Genomic DNA, 11,587 nt, shown 5'->3' on the forward strand with positions numbered 1-11,587 from the left:
GCAAATTTGCTTGGTTTCAGAAAATTCTGTACAAGGCTCCCCGATCATGAGCTGAGGGTTTCTCTCAGGACTCCTTTGTTTTGAATTAGCTGCAAATGGTTTCCCATTGCCATCTCTATTGCCACCACTTCCAGGACAATGTACAGGTTTCCTCCATGGAATTATTGAGTCAATTAAATTTTGGAGGAAATTACCCAAGGTAGCCATTTTCATGAATTATCAATTAATGTTGACCCATACTCTCTGACTAATTAGGTTCGAGGACCTAGTCCCTTGAGACCTTGAATCATGATATAGAGTTACATCATCTGTCTTTCAGTTATGCAGGGCAGGAAGGCACAAATCCATTTAATCTAACAGTGTCATTATATTATTAGTATAATTATCAAGGAAATGCTAAGACATTTACTAACACTTAGAAATGTTCTACTGCTTAAAATGTTGCAGTTGTATTGAGATTTGAATGTTGTCTCTCATTAGGGATTGAGCTTACTTAGTGCTTGAGCCCGTGGCTGATTTTGACCTGTAGAGACTGAATTACATTTTGTTTTTGGGTCCGTGCTTAAGCTAGGAGCTACTATATTATTTTTTTGGTATTCAGAACTCTGTGTTTTGTGGGCACATACTTCAGTACTTCCATTTTATAAGTCAGGAAACCGAGAGTACAAAGGTCATATATGTCATGAATTAGAGGCCAAGTTGATGATGGGGGTTCCAAGTCCAGTTTCTTTTAAGTGTTAATAATAGCTCAACTATGTCTTCAATGAATTTGTTTCCTCACTCGCCTTGGCAGAGTTGCTCAACTCTGCCAAGCTTAAAAACCTGGACATTTCTCCAACATTGTATTTTTTTCAGCATGTTGCTTTTTTTTTCTTCCTGTTTCTGCCTCTGCCTCTCCTAGTTGACTTTGAGGCCCTTGAGGGGAGTGGCTTTGTCTATTATTTTCTGCATATCTAGCAGTTGGCTCCATAGCAGGCCTAGAAGGCTCCCATTAAGTGCTTATCGAATGAATGAATAGATGAATGGACACAGCATGCCAGTTTGATGAACGATCCTCACATTTGTATTTGACTGCCAACATTCTTTGTGCCAGGGATTTGCCACTAGCCTGTAGTATGGAGCTGGGGACTGGGCCTTCCTTTCTTGGGACCTTGCACTTGGGTGCTCTGGGTGGGTTCCCCTCTTGTGTCACATATGTATGACATACTCCAGGGTCCCTGCCGAGACCTGCTTAGAACCACTGGATGTCAAAGGTGGAAGAGGCCATAAACAGCATCTAGTGCAATCCCATTCTTTCACAGATAAGGGGTCTGAACAAACCTCATATCCCCAGCTCTTGGACCTAGCCCAGAGCTGGGATCCAGGGGGCAGTCAGATGGGACTGATGGTTTGATTTCACGTGAGCTGAAGCAGAGTGACTCTTTAATGCCATTTGAGGCCATGGGTGGAAGTGCAACTTTGCTTTGCAACATCTAGGGCTATGGGCACTGAGGTGTATTTGTCACCGGGAGTTCTAGTAGAAGTAATGATGATTACCAACTGGTCCTCCTTGCTGCCTCACGTCCTGCCCCTCCTCATGACCTGTCACAAACACCTTGCACAACTGTCCTTGTCCTCCAAATGCACATGGGGCAACTCTTTCCATGAGTCAGTTCCACTAAGCCGTGCCATTAGTCAGGCGGTGTGACCTCAGGAATGTCACCTGGAGTCTGCAGGATTGGAGTGGGGCAGGGAGCTGGAGTGTGGTTCCCTGGTGAGGCTTTGCCTGGGCCGTGTGAACAGGAACAGGCCACATTTTGAGGAGCCTGGCTGTACGCCAGTTCTTGACCCCTTCTCCGCCTTGAATCTAAAATTCTTGCATTTGAAACTGGGTCAAGGTAAATGTGGGTGACGTGTTGGTGGTAGACATGATGATATAAAGACTGGAGTGTCAGAGTCGATGTTTTAACTCCAGCCTGGGTTAGACCTCAGATGAGTACTCAACATATGACTGGAGAAACACACTTGTCATGTTTTGGTCAGGGCTCTTTAAAGGTGAATAAGTTGGATGTGCTTTTCATTTTGTATTTTGTACTATATCTTTAAAAAATCCAAGTCCGGAGAGGGTGAGGACAGAGATGCGTAGGATGGAGACCCTCACACTTTGTGGGGACATTGGCATTGGGGATCTTCTGAGGCCAAGGGCCTTTTCTTTCTCCTCAAACTGGGGATAACCTTAAGGCCAGGACTGTGTCTCTCCACTGCACTCCCTCTGCAGGCTCGAGGGTGGGGCTGTCTTCTTCTTCATCCCAGGGTCTCCCTGAGGTTTGCTGTGTCCTGTCTTCACACTGGGGCTTCCCTGATAGGAAGGGCTTCCTCCAACACCAGAGGAAATCTAGGAATACTCAGGCCTCAAATTGAGGACCCTGTGATGGACAAAAATAGTAGCATGCATTACTAAAGGGCAGAATTGTCATTTTCCTTTGCCTCTGTGGCCAGGATGGCAGGCATTTGGTAAAGGGCAAGGGGAGGCATGCTTCCAGCATCTGGAATCATCACACTGGCTCTGTGTATGTGTGTGTGTGTGTGTGTGTGGCATATGGTGTGAGAGGGTGCAGTGTGTGAACCTCATGTAGGTGAGGCTCTGGGGGGTAACGGGCAAGAGGTGCTCCCTCTTCTAGGAGGACATGGTGGGGGCAGAGAAGCAGGTGTGGGCTGAGTAAACCCATGCAAAGTCTGATTAGGGCTTAAAGTGTGTTTGCCATCTGGGCCTGACTCAGCCTCTGGTGTCAAAGGTTCAGGCGAGGTTGCTTTGTGAACAAGGTGGAGTAGTCCAGGTCCACTTGTGGAAACTCTATAAATGGAAGCCTGGGCTTCAGTGTTGGCTTGCCTCCTGGTTTGGGGAAGTGCTGCTCAGTCCTGCCTCCTCCCACTCGCCTTCCCACACCTGGACACCTGCAGCCAGCCGTCTTTCATGAAGGCCTCTTCTGTCCCAGAGTAGGTCTGAGCTGGGATTTTCTTTGAGCAGCAAACCAATCCAGCTGCACCCGGGAACCCCACAGGTCGCCCTGCTTGGTACCTCCTTTTGCTCCTCAGTCCACTCTGTTCTGTTCTGGCCTGTGTGTCCCCACTCAGGCTGTCCTCATCAAGGTCACCGGCCACTCTGCATTTCTTGACCAGTTAGTATTGGTTGACTCCATTGATTATCTTTCCTTTCTTGGACACCTGTCTTCTCTTGTCTTTCCAGTCTCCACCCTCCTAGTTTCTCCTCCTTCACTGACTGCTCCTTGTCAGCAGGCTGTACAGGCTCCTTCTCCACTGTCCAACCTTGAGATCTTGTGGTGTCCCCGGCTTGGTGGGGCCCTCTCTTCTCCTTGGATGGTCGCAGCCACTCACATATCTTTAAATACTTTCTATGTGATGACAGCTCTCAAATATGTACATTTGTGGCCCAGATATCTCTGAGTTTCAGACATATATCCACATATCTCCTTGTCTTCACCTCTCTGCATCCACCTAGTGGCCTAAGTCGTAAACGTGGGAGTCTTTCTGCCTTCTTTCTCCTCCTTTACCCCACACGTCGAGTCCCCCTGCTACTCCTGTTAGTTATTCCTCCAGAACACTTAGCATCACCCTCTTGTCTTTGTTTCCACTGCTGCCAGCTACCATCTTTAGCCATAGCTCCAGTAGCAGGTCCTTCCTCTCCCTCTTTCATGCTTCCTCCATCATCCAGCCTTTATCCATTTTGCAGATGGAATAATCCTTTGAAGCTTTGAATCAAATAAAAAGCCTCTGCTGAAACGCCTTCAGGGTCTTCCTGATGCATTTTGAATAAAATCGGAACAGTATATACATGTTGTCTGAGGTCTGATGGGATACATGCTCAGGCAGGTGTGTGTTTATGCCTGTGAACAAACCTAAACAGATGCAGGTGCATATTCACCTTGGCCACGATGTGCCCACCCCAAGATAGCCCTATTGATTAGGGTCTGGAACCCATCAGTGTCTGGCATCATGCTTGGCATTAGGTGCTCAGCAGGAGCTCAGTGAATGAATAAATGAGCTTTTGGTGTATTCTAAGTGTAAACTCCACAAAAATAGCACTTTTGGTCTGTTTACTGCTACATCTCCAGCACCTAAAGGAAAGCCTGGCATACAGTAGCTACTCAATAAAGATTTGTTGAATGAAAAAATAAATAAATGAATGAGAACACAATGAGTAATCTATAGATAGGCTTTGCCATTCTGGCTATTTAGAAATCAAAGGTAATGGGTTCAGTGACACTTTTGCCAGTTAATTCACATTCAAGAAAAGGTTCCCTCAGACTTCCTCTCACCTCCAGCACCCTGCCATCGCCACCATCGTGTAACCCATCATCTCTGTTGCCCTCACCTCAGTCAGATCGGCCTTTCCACGCTACCAGAGCTAAAGAGCATCCGTCTTCCCCAGACACAACTCATCACTTTGTTTTATTTTCTTCACTTTCTTATTTATGCATTTGCTGAGTTGCTTTTTGTCTGTCTTCCTCCTCATGTGAGCTCTGGGAGGCAGGGATTCTGTGTATCTGGTTCGCTGCTGTCACTCCAGGGCTTGGCACATAGGAGATTCTGTGTCACATACTCTCACACAGGAGAAATTTGTTTTAAGGAAACAATAGAAGTGGTGGAGTTTAGATTTGAATTCCAGAAGTCTGATTCTTGATCCTATGTCCTGAACCATTATTCGTGTTGCTCCCACCCTATAAGTAGTGTAACTCTGTCTTGCACATATAGCCTTCCCCTGACTCTATTAGATGCTGCATCTCTGTCTTCTCCACACAGAGCATTGTCTTCTCCACACGGAGCATTGACTGGGCCCCAGTGTGTGCGGCCATCTCCAACTCAGGCCAGACTGGGTGTGATTAGCAGAAGGCCAAGTGCCTCTATGGGCAGCAGGTGGTGCTGTTGGGAAGAGAAGAGAAAAGGGGTCCCCAGTGGCTTCTAAAGGAGGGAGGACTGGTTATGAGGCTGACTGGGGAACCGGGTGATGAGGGAGGTTGAGTTGAGAAGGCCCTGCCAGCTGACCACCTCTTTTCTTTCAACCATGAATGCCAGTGGTGCCCCCCAAGTTACCACAATCACCACCATCACCCCTGACCAAGCTCCCTGCTGAGCTGGCCTTACAGGGCGAGTGGCCAGAGTCTCACATGCTCGTCAGCTGAGACAGGGTCTCAAGGATGTAACCCAAATTATACATTCATTTGGTGTAAAGGTTATTCCCTCACGCATTATCCCCTGGATAGGTGACTGTAGGGGATGCCTGTAACTCTCTACTCCAGTTTTTGATGAACTCCTAAGCCATAGATTCAGTTTTAGAGATAAGTATAATAGTCCTTAAAGTATGATATTAAACATGACAGAGATTGTGTCATCAGAGGTATTTCCCCTGGGTTAAAGCTTGTATTTTTAAGCCAAGAATATGGGCGTTGGAATCAGATGAGCTGGGTTTCAGCTCTGGCATTGATACTTACTGGCTGGATAATCTTGGTCAAGCTATTAAACCTTTTGGGTCCTCAGATCATTTATCATTCATTCACTCACTTATTCCCATGTACCAAGGTCTGATGCCAAACCACTGTGCCTTAGAAGCAGAGAAGTGGGTGGGAAGAGGTTCCAGTATTTGAGCAATCCCTGGGTGACCTGCCTGGCTGGACCCTCCCACCCCCGTGCCTGTTCTCCATGTTGTCACTCGGTGTGGGCACTTCCTGATTCTTGGTGGCATTCAGCATTTTGCACACTCTCTCCTTCCTGACTTTTCTGTTAAATCATTGACTGCTTCTTAATCTTTTGTCAAGGGCTCTCCCTCTTCTCAACCTTTAGCTGTTGAATTTTCTCAGGGCATGGTCTTAAGTTCCCTTCTTTTCTTAATCTATATTCTGTCACTGGATGATCTATCCACCCCATAGCTAGCATGCTACCCCTATGATGATGGCTCCCAAGTGTAGATCTCCATTCCTGACTTTTTCCTGAGCTCCTGATTCATAGATGTAAGTGCTTACTTTGTATCTCTGCTTGGTTGTTCTATATGCATCTCAAAATGGACAGGTTCAAAACTGAGCCCCTGGTCTTCTTACCTGCATTGCAGCCAAACCTGTTCCTCCTTTAGTCTTTCCCAGCTGCTTCTGGAAATGGTGGCTGCTGCTGCACAGAGATCATTCCAGAGACTTGGCTATAGCCATGGTGTCCCCAGTGGCTCCCGCTTCGCTTCTTGCTTGCTTCCTCTAATCTATTCTCCACACTTTAACTAGAGCAATATTTACAATCTGCAAATTGAATCTTGTCACTCTTCTGCTTAAAAATCTTTACCGCTTCACTCTTAGGGCAAAAGTCAAAACCTGTCATGTGGTCTCAGAGGCTTGCGGGGTCTGCTCCTGCCCACACAGATATTAGACACACCTCCTCTCCCTATCTTTGTGTCTGAGACAAAAATCAGGCTTTTCCTATATCAGAACCATCTTTTGTTTTCACTATAATTTTTTTCTTCTTGTCACCTGGACAACTCCTGCTCTCTCTCCAGTTTCAGATTAAATTTTATTTTCTCATGGAAGATTTTCCTGATCTCTAGGCTAAATTAGGTTCTCCAATTCATTATTTTATATAACCTAGAACTTTCTTTTGTTGAATGTAACAAAATTTAGAATCATGTATTTATTTTTGTGTGTTTCTTATACTGATTGCCTCTTTTTTTCTCTCTCTCTCTTCTTTTTTTGAGACGGAGTCTTGCTCAGTCGCCCAGGCTGGAGTGCGGTGGCGCGATCTTGGCTCACTGCAAGCTCCGCCTCCTGGGTTCACGCCATTGTCCTGCCTCAGCCTCCCAAGTAGCTGGGACCACAGGCGCCTACCACTACACCCGGCTAGTTTTTTTGTATTTTTAGTAGAGACGGGGTTTCACCGTGTTAGCCAGGATGGTCTTGATCTCTTGACCTTCTGATTTGCCCGTCTTGGCCTCCCAAAGTGCTGATTGCCTCTTTTACTAAGATCATATGCTCTGAGTGCAGGGACTGTGTTTGCTTGTTTACCATTGCATACCCAATACCCAGTATAGAGCTTGACATGTAATAGGGGCTCAAAAATACTTGCTGAATAATAGATTAATAAAAGGAAGTTTGCCTTGATATTAGACTGAGCTTTGCTGAATGGGAACAGATTTTGAATGCTAGCATCAGCTTTGGAGGGTAATGTGAAGAGATATAAACTAGGCTATCTCAATTGTTATCTCTGAGATCTTGTGTAGGTTAATTTCTTTGAGCCTTAGTTTCTTGTCTATAAAATAGTCATATTAATATGACCTCCTTCTCTTGCTTGTTGTAAGGGTTATAATAGCAGCTAATATACATAAAGTGCTTAGAAAATATCTACCATATAGTATTCACCATTATTGCCATTTTTACTATTATTATTTCCACTCTCTTCCTGGTGCAGGAATCACTCTGCAACATCTTTGGCAGATAGTTTTGCCATCCTAGTGATGGGGAACACTCTTCTTGAAATCTCCAGCTACTTTTAATGAAATCCAAACTATTTCCTATAGAATTGGCTTCACTAGCATGTTAATCTGTGTTAATAGTAACTCTCTGCTATTAGTAATAATCATATTAACCCTTCACATTTTACGAATTACTAAATACTTCCACAAATACCTCATTTGATCCTGAGGACAGCCATCTAGGATGGGTGGGTGATCATCAGTGCAATTTTACAGATGCAGAAGCTGAGGCTGGGAGATTTGCCAAAGATCATGCAACCTTTAAGTAACCCAGGACTTCATTATAAAAAATCTCCAGAGGGAGCTGATTGTTCACTGATGTTGCATAAAGCTATTCATTGGGAGCAGAAAGAAAAAATTTGAACTTTTTTCTTTATATATTTTTATCTTGTCTTTTAAAATTGTCTGTATTTTGTGTTTGTTTTTTAACTTACGTGATGTGAGAATGACAGTACATATCTATTGCTTCTAAATAATATATATGTATTATATGATGAACCCCAATAAAACTTTCAACTCTTTATTAAAATATGCCTTCAGAAAAGTGCATATATTGTAAATGTCCAGCTGAATGAATTTTCACAAACCGAACACAACCAGGTAAGCAGCCCCCAGACAAAAATTAGAATGTTACCAGCAACACAGAAGCCTTCCTTCGTCTCCCATCCAATGACCACGCTACTACAACCAACACACACACAACCACATTCTTACTGTCTACAACAGAGATTTATTTGGCCAGGTTTTGTACTGTACATAAATGATATAAATGAAACTATGCAGAGTGTTTTATGTTGAACCCTATGATAAAAGATATAAATGGAACTATGCAGAGTGTTTTATGTTGAACCCTATGATAAATGATATAAATGGAACTATGCAGAGTGTTTTATGTTGAACCCTATGATAAATGATATAAATGGAACTATGCAGAATGTTTGATGTTGAACCCTGTGACAAATGATATAAATGGAACTATGCAGAGTGTTTTATGTTGAACCCTATGATAAATGATATAAATGGAACTATGCAGAATGTTTGATGTTGAACCCTGTGACAAATGATATAAATGGAACTATGCAGAGTGTTTTATGTTGAACCCTATGAACAGTTTTTGACCTCCATAAATGGCAATTTCATATGTTTCATCCTAAAGCTTTTTTATGTGTCTTTTTGTTTGGCCACTTGCTTTATGTTTGTGAGATTCATCCATATTGCTGTGTGTAGCTGTAGATCATTTGTACACATTGCTGTATGGAATTCCACTGTGTGACTATACCACTGTTTTTTTATTCATTGATGTGTATTTGTATCTTTCTGATACTTGGATATTATGAATAACACTAGAATAATATTTTTTTGAAAGAAGTAAGCCTTTATTTCTTTGTTTTGAAAATAAACCTGGCTGAGTTGGTTGCCTTTTGGTGATTACTCAAATAGGCCACATCTCATATTCTCGTCCAACTCCTCCAACCCTTCCTTGGCTTCAGCCAAGGAAGCTGCAAGACTGCAGCAGAAGCAGCAGTAGTGGCAGTGGCCCCAGGGGCAGCAGCCACAAAGGCAGATGGATCAGCCAAGAAGGCCTTGACCTTTTCAGCAAGTAGGAAGGTGCAATCAGTCTCCACAGACAAAGCCAGGACTTGCTTGTACCCATTGATGGTAGAATGAGGTACTGATGCAACAGTTGGGTAACCAATCTGCAGGCAAACATTGGCAACATTGCGGACACCCTCCAGGAGGCGAGAATGCAGTTTCCTATGGGATATCAAACACTTCAGGGTTGTAGATACTGCTACTGTTGAACAGCTGCTGGATAATCAGCCCAAGGGGGAAGGGAGAGATGTTCAGCATGTTCAGCAGTGTGGCTTCGCTGGCTCCCACTTTGTCACCAGTCTTGATCAGCTGCACATCACTCAGGATTTCAGTGGTGTCACTCGTGATTTCAGTGGTAATGCTTAAAGCTTGGAGAAAGGTGGTTTTCTTGGGCTCCAGACCGGTGTTCTGGCCTGGGACAGTGACTTCACATGGGGCAATGGCACCAGCATGGGCGGCAGCTGGCACCTTACTGGCCAGCAGCATGTCCCTGATCTCAGTGAGGTCTTCCTTGGTGAACACAAAGCCCACATTTCCCTGGATATGAGGCAACAGTTTTTCCAGAGCTGGGTTGTTTTCCAGGTGCTCTTGGATGGCCTTGCACATCATGGTGTTCTTGCCCATTGGCACCACAGCCTTCCCTCAGAGGGACATGTGGATCTGCTGCATCTACTTGGAGCCCACATTGCTGCTCCTACAATGAAACATTTCAGATAATTATTGAAAAATTGGATGATCTGAAGGAAGTAGTTGGACTTCCAGGTTGCCCTATCTTCCCTGGGCTGCATGGCAGTGTGTCAGGGGTTGCCACGAAGGGTTTAAAGGTGATGTCACTTTCACAAGGATGCCTGATGAGAGCTAGAACGAACATTCTAATATTTGACTTTTGGTGACTGTATGCAGGGCAGATGCCTAGGAGAGGAATTGCTCAGTCATGGGCTGTGTATACATTCTGCTTTAGTAATGACCGTCAAAGAGTTTTCCATAGTGGTTGCACCAGTTCGCACTCCCACAACCTCACCCACACTGTGATTCTGTCCTTTAACTTTTATCCCCTCCAGTCAGTATGTTGTGGTATCTCTTTCAAGTTTTCATTTGCATTTCTTTGATGAATAATGAGAGGTTGAACACCGTTTTTATATGTTTATTGTGAAGCTGAAATATTTTTATTACCAGGGTGTGCAACATAAAAACTTTCAGGACTTGGGAAGAGGAGGATACTTTCTCTAATTGCTTAGACTAGTTTCTTAGACCATTGTGAGGAAAGGAAGTTCCATCTTCTGGTGCTGGGACAGAAAAGGGGAGCATATGAAAGGGAGGTGAGGACCTCCACTTTTCGTCTTTGCCAGAATCTGCTCTGGGTTTGACAAGAAGCGTGTTCTGTACCCAACAGCCAGTTTTCTCCTGCCCTGCTGTGATGTTCCCCAACCTTGGGGCAGACGTCCCTCCAGTGACTGGCTGACTAAGGCTATTTTACTGCATTCAGAGAGAAGCAAAATCTTGTGGTAACCTATAAGCAATTCAAGTGCAAGAGTAGGTGATAATTATTGATGAAAAAAATTGCATCCACACTTCCTATAATCTCAGCTACTTATTTGCCCTCTGCTTGCATATTTCATGGAGAGTGGGATCACTACTTCATGAGTGGCTCATTTCATTTGCTAGGCCATTTTATTCCTGATATGAGCAGAATCCGCTTTTCTGTGCCCAGAACTCACCGATCCATGCTATTCTCCTTGGGATCACGAATAATAAATCCACAGCCTCTCTCTTTGACATTTGAAAGGCCTGAAGACAGCCACTGTGTGTCCCTAAGTCACCTCTAGATGAAACGCCACCTTCCTTCAGCCACAGCTCATGTGACAAGGTGCCCAGAGACCTCGCCCTTTTGCTCATGTTCATTTGGATGAACTAAAGGTTGGCCCGTGTCTACCTTCAAATGCAGTGTCTGAGTCTGAGGCTCCAGAGGCAGTCTGACCTGCAGAACTCCCTGCACCTGCTGCTCTCTTTGCGCTAATGCTCACACCTGATCCCACATGGATGGTTCCTTCCTATCGTTCATGTTGCTACTCAGACATCCCCATCTCAGATCAGCCTTTCCACGCTACCAGAGCTAAAGAGCATCCCTCTTCCCTGGACACTCGCCATCACTTTGTTTCATTTTCTTCATTTTCACTTTCTTATTTATGCCTTTTGCTGAGTTGCTTTTTGTCTGTCTCCCTCCTCATGTGAGCTCTGGGAGGCAGGGATTCTGTGTATCTGGTTCGCTGCTGTCACTCCAGGGCTTGGCACATAGGAGATTCTGTGTCACATACTCTCACACAGGAGAAATTTGCTTTAAGGAAACAATAGAAGTGGTGGAGTTTAGATTTGAATTCTAGAAGTCTGATTCTTGATCCTATGTCCTGAACCATTATTCGTGTTGCTCCCACCCTATAAGTAGTGTAACTCTGTCTTGCACATATAGCCTTCCCCTGACTCTGTTAGATG

General features: G+C 44.5%; 1 pseudogene; it reads right to left on the reverse strand.

Annotated features, from left to right (window-relative positions):
* Positions 1 to 8,932: 8,932 nt before the first annotated feature.
* LOC108512550 (60S acidic ribosomal protein P0 pseudogene) lies at positions 8,933 to 9,885 on the reverse strand (annotated as a pseudogene).
* Positions 9,886 to 11,587: the final 1,702 nt, after the last annotated feature.

The sequence above is a fragment of the Rhinopithecus bieti genome, unplaced genomic scaffold (genome assembly GCF_001698545.2).
Source record: "Rhinopithecus bieti isolate Rb0 unplaced genomic scaffold, ASM169854v2 scaffold_30448, whole genome shotgun sequence".
Classification (NCBI taxonomy): Eukaryota; Metazoa; Chordata; class Mammalia; order Primates; family Cercopithecidae; genus Rhinopithecus; species Rhinopithecus bieti.